Below are 16,297 nucleotides of genomic sequence, written 5' to 3'. Positions count from 1 at the left end.
AATACACTTCACTGCTGAGGGATTACACATACACACTACAAGTTCCATGGCTTTGTCTTGGCCCCTCTTGAATCGAGTACGGATCCTCTGCTTTCAGTAGTATGGGCCCATACTACCTTCCACATCTATCCGTACTTTCTTCAAGAACTGCCTTGACTCTACCAAGTCCCTTCTACTGCTACTGATCTCTGCTACTCTCATCCTAGGCTTGCCCTAGGGAAAATCTCTGACTCCACCCAAACCAATCCCCAGCTGCTAAAGGCCTCCTTGTAATGCTAATTAGCCACCACCTGAATACCATCACATGTGACGAGGCTCAGATAATCCTTCGAGTAAAAGACTCGTCCCTACAACGGTTAGACTCAGACGAGAGCTGCGCAATAGGGCCAGATCCAGCACTCTGAGATTATTCAACCCTGATCACATGTGATGTGACGTATTCACCTGATGGCTAACTCCCATCACTCAGAGTCCTACAAAGCACAAAGCAAGCAGCATTCGGACACATGAAACTACTCAAGCAAATCTATTCTCATAATGAGAAATTATACTAGCATACAATGCTAAGCTCATACTATCAGGCATAACCTAAACATGCTATCCTACTACTGTCTACTCAATACTAGCATGCAATTCTCATGAAGCTGAAACACATATAGCAGGCACATAAGGCATCCTCCTAGATCCTTAGTCCTATTCTAGCATGATGTCCTACTGAAACTGAAATTGATAATCATAACATAAACTTGTATGGGTAATTTGGGAATACTTACTTGAGCTCGGCTGATTGCATGTACCACACCCTTTTCTCTTTTCAAAATTCTTTTCGCTTTTTCTGAAACTCTTTTCTTTATACTTTTTCTAAAATTTGTTTTCTTTTCTCAAAATCCTTTTGTAAACATGGTTTTTCTCTTGAAACTTTATACCACTTCCTTAGTTTGAGTTCAGACACACCCGAAAGTGTGTCCGAATCCCTCAAACCAAGGCTCTGATACCAACTTGTAACAGCCCAAAAATACAGTCTGAAAATTTCGTTTTAAATTAGTAATAAAACCATATTCATCAAACATAATATAAGAATCATAAACAATGTATCTCAAAATATCATAACAACTATCAAATATATCAGAGTATAAACATCCCAGGCTGAACAAATGGTGTGTGCACTGCAATCCTCCCGAGCTCCTCTTTTAAAAACTGAGTACCTGCAACCAAAACTGAAAACTGTAAGCACGAAGCTTAGTGAGTTCCCCCAAACTACCACATACCATACAATAACATATAAAGCACATATTGGGCCTTGCCCAATCCATCGGACCGAAGCCCGGACTAATTGGGGCCTTGCCCCCTACATCAGACCGAAATCCGGACTAACTGGGGCCTTGCCCCCTGCATCGGACCGAAGTCCGGACTAACTGGGGCCTTGCCCCCTGCATCGGACCGAAGTCCGGACTAACTGAACATAGCATAACACGATCATAGCATATAACATAAGCACATATACTGCATACTGCAGCGGACCGAGGTCCGGACTAACTAACACATAAACACGCCTGAATCACAAAGACGCCAAGCATACTGAACTACTGCATCGGACCGAAGTCCGGAACTACTGCTGACTAAACGGGCCGACATTGTGGCCGTAGACCCGTCCCTACTGGAAGGAAACTCACCTGTACTGCTGAACTCTACTGATAATCCTCTGGCCGCTAATCGACTATTCTCTGAAGCGCAGCTCTCCTAACTCACCGAGCTACCAACACCAAATAATAGAACTTAGCCTAAACTGTCCTCCAGAGGTCAACTAAGTCAACTCTAGTCAAGGTCCTGGTCAAAGTCACCCTTGCAGTTGACTCGACTCGCCGATTTGTTCTACCAACTCGCCGAGTCCATGCTCCTCAAATCCCAAACAACCCCGACTCCACTCGTCGAGTCTAGCGAGAACTCGACGAGTTCTCCTTCATCTAACACTTCGGGACTATCTTCAACCGACTCGCCGAGTTGTTCTACAACTCGCCGAGTCCATCTTCATCGGCTAAGGAGATTGTCTTGGACTCGCCGAGTTCCTCCTTGAACTCGTCGAGTACCATGATCTTCATGTCCATCACGAACACAGACTGGCTGAGTCCTTTTCTAACTCACTCACTGATCTGACTCATAAACAGAAGGGTTTGGGTTTTGCAACCCGACTCGCCGAGTCCATGAGTTGACTCGCCGAGTCCTCCTCGAGACAACTCTATTCTGTCGATTTCAGTCTATTCCAACACTCCTAACTCATAGATCTGGACTCCTTATGCTAGCATTGCACGTAAAGTTGCTAACTTTACGTGCATGCAAGGGGTTATGAGGCTAGAACACCAAATCCAAGCTAATAAGAAGTTCAAGGTCAAGACATGGAGCCTTAGCTAGATAAAGCCAACAACTCTGAGCTTCTAGAGCTCAAAAGTGTCCAGATCTAATGTCCAATCCATCCACCAAGGCTTATCACCCGGATTCCACTTAGGAATGGTCCAAATGTAACAAAAGATAAGCTAAAAAAGGGATCTAGATGATTAACAGCCGAGGTATAAGCTTTATACCTTCAAATGATGTGGAATGTCACCCAAACTCTATATCTATACTCCTTTCCTTGCTCCATTTCTTCTACAATCTTCAAGATGCACACCAAGAGCCTTAATCTTCTCACACAAGCTCAAGAATGAAGTTGGGTGGCTAGGGTTTCGTCTCTGGACAATGGAGGCTATAAATGAAACCCTAGAAACGAGAATGAGATGATTAAATAGGGTGCCAAGTCCCGAAATTAGGGTTTCTCAACCCAGACCTGACTCGTCGAGTCAGTCTCCCCGACTCGCCGAGTCGGTCACTTAATCCGCGACACGGGTCACGCTTCGACTCGTCGAGTTCCTCCTTGGACTCGACGATTTGACTCCTTTGACTAAGGGCTTTTCTTTCCTTTCTTGGTCTTTTGGATTCTGGGTGTTACAAAACAGGAAATAAAGCGGGCTATCAGTCCTAAGTCCTTCAAACCCTACTTATATAACTATATATATATATATATATATACATGAATCTAACAAGAACATCAGTTTAAAAGACTTTGATAAAAGTTTAGTAATATAAAAAGAGATTTGAAAACAAGATTTGAAAACCTTTAGCTGGATAAAACAGTTTAACATGCAAAAATCTATTTAATTAACAATTATTAATCACATGCGATTGATATAATAACTTAGTAGTTCAACTTGTATTCCCCCCCATAAAAGCATCTAAAATCATTTCAAAGGTTGATTAAGGGGTATGAACTCAGCTGAAGTGAGTAACTCGAAAGAAAGATTGATATAGGATCGTCGGGTGTCGAATGAAGTCGTGAGCACAAACGGATCCTAGTTTAACATGTAATAACACATATATGAATACACTTAGGGTATATAACCACTAATAGACACATGGACACACCTTAGGGACATGAAAACACTTAGAATTAAGTGTTATAAACACCTATTGAGGTCCTTAAATGAGTGTAGGGCCTTAGATTTGAGTGTAAGGCCACCAAATTCGACTTTTATGTGTGTGCGGCCAGGTGTACGGCCAGGGTGTGTGGCCAGGCCTGTGTGCGGTCAGGTGTGTGCGGCCATGGTGTGTGCGGTCACACACTCCTAGCAAAAATGGTCCAAAACGAGATTCCAAGGTCATATCTTGCATCCTCTAAGTATCTTAGATCATGTGCTAGAATACTACTTGTGTTTGAGGCCTTAAAGCACCAAAATAAGGGGTGTACGGCCACATGAAGGTGTGCGGCCGCACACTCCTTTCAGATCGAATTCTGTACTTTTAACAAGGCTCAAATATAGCTAAACACATGCAGGAGTACGGTACTTACAATGTAGAAGCCTATATGGGTGTTTGGAGCCCAAGAACTTAGTAGGTGTTCTTGGTGTTCTTGGTGAAGTTGAAGAACACTTGAAGATCTACTAAAATAGAGTGATTTCATGGATCAAACTCGAGGAAAAGGCTTTCTAATGTGTTGTATCAATGATCTAAGGATGTTTACTTACTTGTCTTGACGATTGGAGAGGAAAACTTGAAGGATTCTTGAGAGGATTTCGACTTCTAGGCTTGAGAGAGTGAGAAAAGGGTGCAAGGTTGGCTAAGTGTTCAATATATAGGGTTGAGTGTGAGGCTGGAGGGTGAGTGCAGCTGGGTGTGCTGCTGGCTGGCCGCACACGCGGGTGTGCGGCCGCACACACCTTCTTTGGTGTGTTTGGCCCGATTTTGTGATGCTACACACTTTCTAACCCTTCTTAAGGCTCATATCTAGATTATGCTAAGCCTAGAACACTCATATAGACCCACAATTTCGTTCAAAGATAGCAGAGCGAAGGCTGACACTCGGCTGAGTTGAATAGCTGAACTTTACAAGACAAGGATTTTCAGGTTGTCACACATGTGGGGTAGCCCATGGCATTCCTAGGTAAATACCAAGTGGGGTAGCCCATGGCACTATGGTATTAGACCCAGGGGGAGCCCACGGCATCCTTACAGGTTTATGTTTACATTATGTGTAGATATTTCTGTGATATGTGACATGTTATATGATTATGTATGTTATTGCATGGAAGACCCCGGGGGGAGCCCGTGGCAATTGGATGTAAGACCATGTGGGGTATCCCATGGCATTCCTAGGTGAAGACCATGTGGGGTAGCCCATGGCACGTTGGATGTAAGACCATGTGGGGTAGCCCATTGCATTCCTAGGTTTATGTATGCATGGCTTATGTGATATAGGTAGCTTCTATAGCTATCAGGATATGTGTTATGTGGATTGTGTGTTTGGTATGCTCTGGAAAACTCACTAAGCTTCATGCTTACAGGTTTGTTGATGGTTTCAGGTATCCTCGTTTTAGAAAGGAAGGGCTCGGATTGATCGCAGTGCACACACCTATGATTTCCGCAATGATTGATTTTGGGATAAACTCTGATAGATGATTTACTTAACTATGATTTGGAATGTTGGTATTAATGTTTTAGTTATATTAAAGATGAAATTTTTACCCTTGATTTTTGGGTCGTTACAGAGTCCCCCCAATGGACTCGGCGAGTTCATTGAACAGTGAGCAGAAAATCGACTTTTTCAACAAGTGGCATCAAGTATAATTGAAAACAAGCATAGTCTCTGATACCACTGTTGGGTTTTGAGCATTCTAACACTCCTATGGTGTGCATGCAACCCTATAAACCTTGGATCTATGTTTTCTCTATTATACATGCAAACTTTCAATTTTCCAAGGTTTCATCCTAACTAGCATATCATGGGGTATATGTAATACAAAATTCTAGTAGAATGACATACCTTTCTTGTAGCTTTGATTCCATAAGACTTTGTGAGCCTAGCACCCTAAAGGTGATGCCTTAAATGCTTCACACAACACCACCAACAATTGGAATAACTTGAGAGAAGATTACATTGCACCAAAATCGGCTAGCCCTCACTTATGTATCTTAAGTGCCAATTTTGCTAGTATGAGGCTTCTTTATATAGTGTGCACATTAGGGTTACACCATGTAACTCATGACTTTCCATATTCCTCATGATCCATGGGTCACTACATGGGTTTAGCCCAACATGAAGAACTATGGATCATAAGCCCACTATATAAGAATGAATGAATTACCAAATCAATCCCCATTTATTTAATTAGTCTCTTTTGATCACAAAATTAATTCCAAACTAATTCTTGATCAATACTAATTAAATAATATGATTTCATATTAATATATTAGAACTTATAATATATTAATAAATCATAAGTATCTTCTTCTCACAAATGTCTATCCAAATTGTTCCGATGTCATGCAACCCAAATGGACCATGCTAAATCGGGTCAAGTACATACCAAATATAGTTATGAACTTAGACACCTTATCCAACAAACGTAGCCATCACATTTCTCCATAAATAATAGCAATGTTGATATTGAAGTATTTTTTGGCGTTAATGAGTTAAACTCTTCATGTCAACAATTTGTTTGACCTTTTTAGAATATAAGAGTTTTGTGTATAAAGTCAGACATCATACAGGTTTATGTTCATTGGTTTCATTAGAATATATTATTATTGTAAGAAAAAAACGTGCATAGATACAAAAGGGAAAGATGAAAAAAACAATAATGCCAATTTAGTTAGAAGATCAGACTGAAAAAACAATCTTAATACCACAAAAAGCTGAAAGCAAATATCACAACTCCATATAGCAATCACACATATATTCTATTATTATTATCTCTTTTAGTTCTGCTCTTCTGCATATCCCAATTCTCTCTCCTCTTGTGCAACAACCATTAACTCATCAAAGTTTGATGTCTTCGCCAATACTATTTCAATCTGAACATACAGTTTTCAAAACAATCATTATCAACAAAATAATCAAATCACTAGAAATTTTACATTAATGAATGTCTGAAAAACGCAAAGTCTCCAGAGGATGTTTGTTCTCATATTGAGAGAATATTTCTTGGTGAAGTTGAAGCTGCTGAGGAACTTACCAAAGTTATAGAGCCTGGTACGCCTTTTAAATATTTGTTTTGCTTATGATGAATTGTTCGTATATTGGCATATTGTCCTTTATTTTTTTTCTCTCCTCCAGTAAATGTTGGGATGCCAGATGCAATGAAAATAAACCTATTGCCTAAGGTCATATAAACCAAAATCCTTTCTTAAACTGTAGAAGCTTAGCAGCATCAACCTATTATGTTACATGAACGTAATCATCACATTTCTCCATAAATAATATAAATGTATCAATTTTTAGGTTATTATGTTAGTTGGTATCAAATACACAGTTGGCATTGCATTTCTCAATACGATTTTAGAAATACATCATACTTGAGGTTAAAATGTAGAGAAATTGATCTAGAAAGTAAAAATTTATGTCTTTTTGTTGAAAAAGAGTCTGTAACTTCAAGCACAATTTCATTTTCATCATTTGCAGTACATATTACATTTTTATCAAGATTAGTTCTTTTCATTTTATTTATTGTTTTTTCCATTTAGGTCCTGTAAGAAATCCTTTAAATTTGTAGGAAGAAGATTGGGATACAACTTTTAGAACAAATGTAACAGGATCTTGGTTGGTGTCAAAGTATGTTGGTCTACAAATGGTTGCTTTTAATCAAGGAGGATCCATAATCAACATCTCTTCTACTGTTGGTCTTACACGTGGTCGTCTACCTGGTGCTCTTGCGTATGCTTCTTCCAAATCTGCCCTTAACACCATGACAAAGGAAACCACAAATCCTTACCTCAACCAACTCCTATCAAATGTCTATATTAATAAGTACTTACCAGAATCTTGATACACAGGTAATGGCAATGGAATTGGGAAGCCATAAAATAAGGGTAAACTCGATATCTCGAGGGATTTTGAAATCCGAGATTACAGAGCAACTTCTGCAAAAGAATGGCTGAAAAATGTGGTTTCAAAAACAATGCCATTGAGAGAATTGGGTGTTACTGACCTAGGTTTGACTTCCTTGTTCAAGTATTTAATTCATGCTTCCTGAGATTATGTGACAGGTAACGTACTCATTGTTGATTCAGGATACACCTTACCAGGTTTTCCTATTTATTCATCACTTTAAACATATATATATATATATATATATATATATATATATATATATATATATATATATATATATATATATTAAGATATTACTTTTCATAATTTAATCTACTCTAATCAAAATCTATTTCAAAGGAACATGTAATTACATGTGATTCACATCTAAATCACATGTTATTCACATATGAGTCACATGTAATTCACATGTAAATCACAAGTGAATAACATATGAATTACATGAAAATCACATGTAATTCACATATGAATTACATGTGATTCACATGTAAATCACATGTAATTCACATATGAATCACATGTAATTCACATGTAAATCACAAGTGAATCACATATGAATTACATGTGATTCACATGTAAATCACATGTAATTCACATATGAATCACATGTAATTCCCATGTAAATCACAAGTGAATCACATATGAATTACTGTGATTCACATGTAATTCACATATGAATCACATGTAATTCACATATGAATCACATGTAATTCCCATGTAAATCAGAAGTGAATCACATATGAATTACTATGATTCACATGTAAATCACATGTAATTCACATATGAATCACATACATTTGACATGTAAATCACATATGAAATACATGTGATTCACATGTAAATCACATGTAATTCACATATGAATCACATGTAATTCACATGTAAATCACGAGTGAATCACATATGAATTACATGTAATTCACATATTAATCACATGTAATTCACATGTAAATCAGAAGTGAATCACATATCAATTACATATGATTCAAATGTAAATCACAAGTGAATCAGATATCAATTGCGTCTATATGCACACATGCATTTTGTTTGTGTGTTCTTCGTCAATTATTTTTTAAAACTTTCTTGTCAATTTCACATTTGAATCTTAAAATATACAATCACATGTGAATATCACATTATATAATCACATGTGAATTTTACATGATATATATATACATGTGCATTTTTGTGAGTGCTCTTGCATTTATCAATTTTTTTTTAATTTATTGTAGATTTTGAAAAATTTGTGGAAAACGTTGAAGAGGTGAAAAGTGATAAATTGAATAAAATATGGAAATTTTAATATGAAGAAATGACAACACTGTGAATCTTTGTAGCATTTTTTATTTTTTATATTTTATTTTGTATCAAACAAAATTCTCGTTTTATTATGTTTATAGATTGTTTAATAAAAATGAGTTTTTTTATGATTTATTTACGAACAATATAGTATATGAAATATGCATATATGCATTTGAAAAAATATGCATATATGCATCTAAAACGTTGATGTTTTTTGTTAAAAAAATTAGAGTTTTTTTTTTTTAAATACTCTAGTTTTTTTTTTTAATTTACTGATTTTTAAATATTTACTTTTTAAAAAAATACAGTTTATTAAAAAAATTGCAGCTTTTAAAAAAAATCATTTTTTTTAAATTCATGTTTTCTGAAAAAGTAAAATATCTCCATTTTTTTTTAAAAAAAATTAAAATTTATTTAAAAAAATTCCGAAATTTGATTTATGATGTTATTTTTTAGAACATATTATTAATATTACCAATAACAAAAAGTAAATTAAACATTAAATAAGATCGGTAAAATTTCGATCATACCCTTAATTAGTTAATTTTGATCTAACGTTCCATCTTTAGTTTTCGGGTTCTCGGTAAACTATGAGTTCTCAACCGATCCCACCCCTATATATATATATATATATATATATATATATATATATATATATATATATATATATATATATATATTTATTATAGTGAAATTTTTATAAAAGATTGTTAGGCTGTGTTTGGCGTCACAGTTAGCTGATAAGCTAGCTTATTTTTCGAACTTTTTTATGTTGTCGTGTTTGGCAGATCAAAAAATAGCGTATAAGCTAGCTTTTTAAAAAAACTACTTAGACTAGCTTTTTAGGAGTTTTTTAAAAAAAATTTCCAAATATACCCCTTAATTAAATATAGAAACAAATACTCTTAAATGTCATTTTATGTAATTTTATATATTTCAGCTACCTTTTCAGCTAGTTTTACCAAACGTTATTTTTAGCAGCTAGCTTTTCAGCTATCAACTACCTTTTTATTTAACAGCTAACTTTTTCAACTAGTACGCCAAACATAGAATATGAGTTCACATTGGCCATGGTAAAAATATTTCCAAAATAAATTGGTTTAAGTAGAAAAATATGTAATATAATACCTTTTAAACCATAAATATAATATAATAGCTTTTGTATAGTTAGCTAGAATTAATAATGGATACACAGGTTCTTAATAAATAATTAAAAGCATACTCTAAATTTACGAATTCAGGAAAATTAAACATAACTCCACGAGTCCAGTAATTGTATTTTTCTGTAAATAAACGACAATGCCACCGAAAATAAACTATATATAATATTATTTTAATTAAGGCAAGTAGTTGATCTTCTATAACTAACATTTTTTGGGATCATTTATTTATCGTATATACATTTCTATTATATATGACCGCGAAACATTTAATAATACGAAACCGTTATCTTTCTAAAAATTAAGATGCTTTTAAAATCCTTATTCAATATTACCATCCTATATTGAATTATTTGTTTTTAGAAAAAGCTAAAAAAATATTGTTTGTCAGTAAAAGCTTTAAATTTATATATAAAATGAATAAACTCAAATGAGAAAGTTAGTTTTCGAAAGCTTTGGATCTTTTTACTTTTGAATTTGATTTAATTTTACATATTTAAATCCTAGTGATTATTTTTTCCAAAATAAATAAAAGATAGAACGTCTTTCTTTATCTATAGATTCCAGCAACCAGTAACAAAGTTTTCGTTATATATTCCATTATAGTTTTAACGTTGACTAATATTAAACAGCACATATAGAGTAAATGTTAACTCCTATTATACCGGATTAAAATATCTCTCTCTCTCTCTCTCTATATATATATATATATATATATATATATATATATATATATATATATATATATATATATATATATATATATATATATATATATATATATATATATATATATATATAAAGATCAAATAAGAATGAAAAATTAGGTAGCAAGATAAGAAACTTTTTATATATACATATTTTTTTAACAAACAAACAAAAAGAGCTTCATTAGATAATTCAAAAGTAAAATGATTCATAAAAAAAATTGTCAAAGAAACACGTGCATTATTCATTTTTAAGTAATATATATATATATATATATATATATATATATATATATATATATATATTCAGCTGTTTAAAGTGATTATTGTATTATTGTATGCATAAATGTGGGTCAATCAAAAATCAAAAAATAAATAAATAATCAAAAAAAATAAATAAGGGTAATTAGTAATTTGATAAATAATTTTCTACAAATACAATCCTATAATTATGTTAATTACTTTGACCTACCTTTATCCCTTTTTAAAACAATCAACAATACTGTATTTTATCCCATTCGATCCTCCCTAACCCTAGCTCCAAAACAGAAGATCGCCACCACCATCATTTGTTTCTGTCGCCGATCTCCACCCACCATACGCTGTTATGGCTGTCGGTAATCCGGAGCTACAGCCTTTATCTAATCGCGAGTTGAGGAACAACATTTAAATAGAAGTCTCTGGGTTCGAGAGTGACGCTACCCGCTCGATGAGCTTCAACCTTTATCTAATCGCATTCTCCTCCCTCTCGATGTTGCTAATCTGAGCTTCTCCTTCGAAATCCTCTACAATTTTTACTCATTTTCGGAGAAATTCTACATCTGTTCCTCATTGAGCGAGAATTTAGGGCTTTTTTTTGTCAATGAAAAGATGACAGTAACAGCTTCTGTTTCTTCTACTTGGATTCCCGAAGATGACCTGTTGCTTAAGAATTCAATCTAGGTTCGATTATGTGTTTTTTTATCTGTTGTTGTCTTTGATTGTAGGCCATTGCCTTTATCCATGTTTTTCAACTTCATTTTGGTGATTTTTTACCTGCATGATTTGCAACCGTAGATTATGTTATTGTTCGATATTTTTATGATGTTTGGGTTGATTGTTTGACAGAAATCAAAGAAATTTAGGATGTGTTTAGGTTTATTTTCTAATTCTTTCAAGGTGTAATATTGTTGGTGAATTGGAAATTTGTTCTGATTGTCTTATTTTTACACGACATTGAAAGTTGTTTTGATGCACACCAAGCCTTCGCTAAAATGCTTCAATTGAATGATATTTCTTCATTTATAGTATTCTATCGGAAAAGAATGTTTTTTTTTATGATAATCATGAATATGTTCTGTTAGAATTCCCCGAATTAATATAATTATTGTTAAATGAATTCCAATTCTATCAGAATGGAATCACGAATTACAATTATGTTGGAATGGAATATTGATATTTTCTCACTAATTTATTCATTGAATTGGTTTCCACAGAAGCTGATGCTTGAAAAACGGACCACGAAATTTGAACGACGCCTCTTAGCAACATTATTCTTTTACAATGTATTAGTGTATATGTTTTGATTTTGATGTTTTAAAATGTATTAGTGTATTCTATAAGAATTAATGTAATTTTTGTTTTAATTCTTCAATTGATGGTTCGATAATTTTGTTATTCTACAAGAAATTTTTAAAGTCATGATCAAGAAATATGTTCAAGAATATTTTAATTATTTTATGGTTCAAGAATATTTTTATTTTTGAACATACTCAAACATATTCTGTCATAATGTCTTAATTAAAAACCTAATAATTCGTATAATCAAATTTTTAAAATTAATAGAATCTATGATCGCTTAGAATATGCAAATTTCATTTATTAAATATATATTAATTGACTAAAATACCTTCTAGTTAAATTAGATGGTATTTTTCAATTATATTTAATTCAATAATATGTATTAATCACTTTCTTAAAATAAGTAAAATGATTGGCCCACATTTATGCATACAATAACACAACAATTACTTTGAATATAATAACATAAGCATATATATATATATATATATATATATATATATATATATATATATATATATATATATATATATATATATATATATATATATATAAAAGATACGTTCTAAATTGAGGGTTGAAAAGTGATCTTATTTATCTTAAAAAAAGTAAGCGATCTCATTTAAACTTTATATATATATATATATATATATATATATATAAATGAGATTAGTAACTATTTTAGAATAAATATGATCACTTTTTCAAATCTTATTTGAGAACTTATATTTTATCCGTAAAATTCGCCTCATACACACATTTTTCGTAAAAAAAAATCTATTTTTTTAATGTTTTTTCAACGTATCTCCTTTTATACTAACATTTTAAACAATTAAGATATTTAAAAAAGTAGGAAAAGTATAACGCCCCGATTCTCAGATATTAATTTTATAGCTTTAATTTTCATATTGCAAAGTCTACTCGAGGAGTTGGATGCCCTGACTCGTCGAGCAGAAGCGGGTTGGGCCATGTGTATAAGTGACCTACTCGCCGAGTCCAAGAATGGACTTGACGAGTAGGAGCTGGGGCATGAAACCCTAATTTTCGGGGTTTTGCACCCTATTAAAAGAATCATAAGCCTCCTTCAGCCTCTTTATAGTCCCTTGAGAGCTCAGCAAAACCCTAATACGTGTGTGTGTGCTCCATTGTGTGTTTTAAGCTTTGGAAGAGGATTCTTGGTCAGAAGAGCTTGGAGATCAAGTGACTAGAAGCAAGGAACTTGTGGGGATCTGATATCTACCTCAGTTGGCATCTAGTAGAAGGTATCAAGTCGTTACCTTGACCTCATTTCATTCTAGATCTCATTTGGTTAAAGATTAGGGCTTTTCTAGCATAATAAGAAGACATTCATGGGTATAAGCTAAGATCTAAAGTTGTAACTTCAGATTTAGACTCTCCTTGGTCTCTAAGTCCATAAACGTTTCAGCTTTGGCAAGTATGAACCTCTCCTCAAGTGTAAAACTCCATTACAAGATTGGTTTTGTCATTATAAGACTTTAGAGCCTTGCATGCGTGTAAAGTTTGCGACTTTACGTGATAAACATGCCTTGGGAAGCTGGATCTGCAATATGGAACCTTAAGATGGATTAATAAGCATATGTACGGATATGGACTAAAGGGACTCGGTGAGTTGCATGGTCAACTCGGCGAGTCCGATGAAGATTGTCGTGGACTCGATGAGTCAACTAGGGTTTTCCCGACTTTTGGACACGTATAGACTCGACGAGTTGGTCGGAAACTCAGCGAGTCGGTGAGGGTTTTATGACCTTCTGAACTCTTGAACTCGACGAGTTGCTAGTTGCACTCGATGAGTTGGGTCAACATGGACCGTTGACTTTGACGTGGACCAAGGGTTGACCAGTTTGACCTCTGGGGGTATTTTGGTAATTTGAGAATTTATGGAAGTAAGTCATCAGTGGATGTAGGTGTTGGATTTGGAGTTGCATTTGGTTGAGTTGACTTTATCGATTCGAGCTACTTGAGAGGTGAGTTCTCCTCACTATATCAATAGGGTCTACGGCACCAATGTCGGCCCTTTATAATTTACATCCTAGATTGAGGATGGTTGCTATGCTAGTAATATGTTAGATTGATATCCTCGTTGTAGGATGGTCGCTATGTTAGAGATCGGTTAGATCGGTATCCTGGTTATAGGATGGTTGCCATGTTAGTGATCTGTTAGATATGTATGACTATCTGTTATTGCATGCTAGCGTATGATATTTATGTGCACATGTTTATTGGTTTGGGGAAAGGGTTGAGGCAGGTCCTGCTGTGTGCAGTAGGCCAAGACACCCTCGGTGGACCGGGTAGACTGCAGGCCCGGGCCGGGCAAATCTAGTCAGGCTGAAGGCCCAACGAGCAGTCCGAATAGGCTGAAGGCCCCGATGAGGGCGGTCCAGACGTGCCGAGGGTTCGGAGAGCGGTCCAGATAGATTGAGGGCGGGGATTCGGTCCAGTCAGACTGATGGCTCATTATGCATGTTGTTTGTCTATATGTTATCGATATGTTTATGACGTTGGTATTTTGGGGGTAACTCACTCAGCCTTCGAGCTTACATTTATCGATTATTGTTTCAGGTACTTCTGATGATCACGGGAAGGCGAAGGAATGATCGTACCGCTCCTCAGTCTTTATAATTTTATGTTTTGATTCTTTGATACTCTAATAATATAGTATTTTGAAAACAAGTTTTGTAATAATCATGGGTTTTGAAATGTTTTAGAAAGTTTAAATTTGGCATGATTTTTATGGATGTTACAAGTTGGTATCAGAGCCTTGGTTTGAGTGAATTGGATGAACACTCGCGCGTCTCCAGTCTCAAACTGAGGACAAGATTTTAAAACGATTTTCTTAAAATGTTTTCAAAATAATAAAGGAGGATGCAAGTGTACGATCAACCGGAGCTCGCGGATAGACCCCAAAATACCTTACGGATTATTTGATTTTGTGATATGTTAGAACAACATGCTAGTACTAGGCTAGGGAAATTCAGGAATTTCATGATAGAATTTCCTGATTATATGATGCATGATAGCCTAGGGTTTTTCCTTATATGAAATTGACATCATTACTGTAGTTGCTTAGTGTATGTAACACGGCCGTACGTAATTAAGATCTTATAGCCTGAGAATGTTTGGTTGGGCCTTATTTCATGTTCTTATTTGATGAAGGGCTTAGGGTAGGATCAGGTATTCGAATGTCTATAGGGTCCAACGTTATGTGTGGTTAGCATACACGAGTGCTGCAGGGTTGGTGGAAGTTTCATGGATGGGTAGGTTGTTTGGGATGAGTCCGACAATTATGAGATATTTACCCTTCCTCCAGGAGTGAGGACTGAGCGCATGTCATGCTTATGTATAGTTTTAGGGCATTGTGATGATACTTGAGACAAATATGGGTACGTGTGGAAGGTAGTACGGGCCCGTACTACTGAAAGCACATGACCGATATGCGTAGCAAGGAAGTCACAACCACTAGGGTTTTTATTGGGAGTTGGTTCCCGGATTGTTATGTGAAATATCTGATATCTTTTTGGTATCTTTTCAGCATGGTGGTTACACGACGATTCATGACTGGATCCGGGTTAGGATCAGGAGAGGGAGAGGGCGGACAGGAGGCACCGACAGCGCCCGAGACTATCGGCCAGATGAGATGGATGACAGCATTCGGGAGATCCTGCATGATGAGGTTGTCGGAGATGTTCGGGTCTATCAAGACCGCTATGGTGGAGTATTTCGATGATCGCTATGCATCCCTCATGGAGGCGGCTACCGCGACATCTACAGCGGCTGTATCGGCGGCAGGGTTGGGAGTCGGTCGGGCTTTTCAGTATCGGGACTTCGACAACACAAAGCCCCATACTTTTGATGGGACTCAGGACCCCATCAAATCCATGAGGTGGTTGTCTCATGTGGAAGAATGTTTCTTCACGTGCTTATGTCCTACTGACCAGAAGATCAGATGTGCCTTGAACTTGCTGAGGTCCGGGGCAAAGGACTGGTGGAGATTGATGACTGGGTCGTATTCGGACGAGCAGAGAGCTGCTGTTACTTGGGTGTGGTTCAGGGATGTGTTTCGCGCTCGCTACATTCCTCGAGTCGAGCAGGAACGGTTAGCTCAGGAGTTTCTAGAGTTGAGACAGGATCGG

The 16,297-nt window shown here is 35.6% G+C and overlaps 1 pseudogene; it reads left to right on the top strand.

The window, feature by feature from the left end:
* LOC145165029 (uncharacterized) overlaps positions 1 to 7,637 on the top strand; it is a 38,821-nt pseudogene extending 31,184 nt beyond the window's left edge.
* Positions 7,638 to 16,297: the final 8,660 nt, after the last annotated feature.

This window comes from Lactuca virosa, chromosome 3, assembly GCF_052849685.1.
Source record: "Lactuca virosa cultivar CGN04683 chromosome 3, Lactuca_virosa_CGN04683_v6, whole genome shotgun sequence".
In the NCBI taxonomy this organism is placed as follows: domain Eukaryota; kingdom Viridiplantae; phylum Streptophyta; class Magnoliopsida; order Asterales; family Asteraceae; genus Lactuca; species Lactuca virosa.
This window is presented reverse-complemented; position numbering and strand designations above follow the sequence as displayed.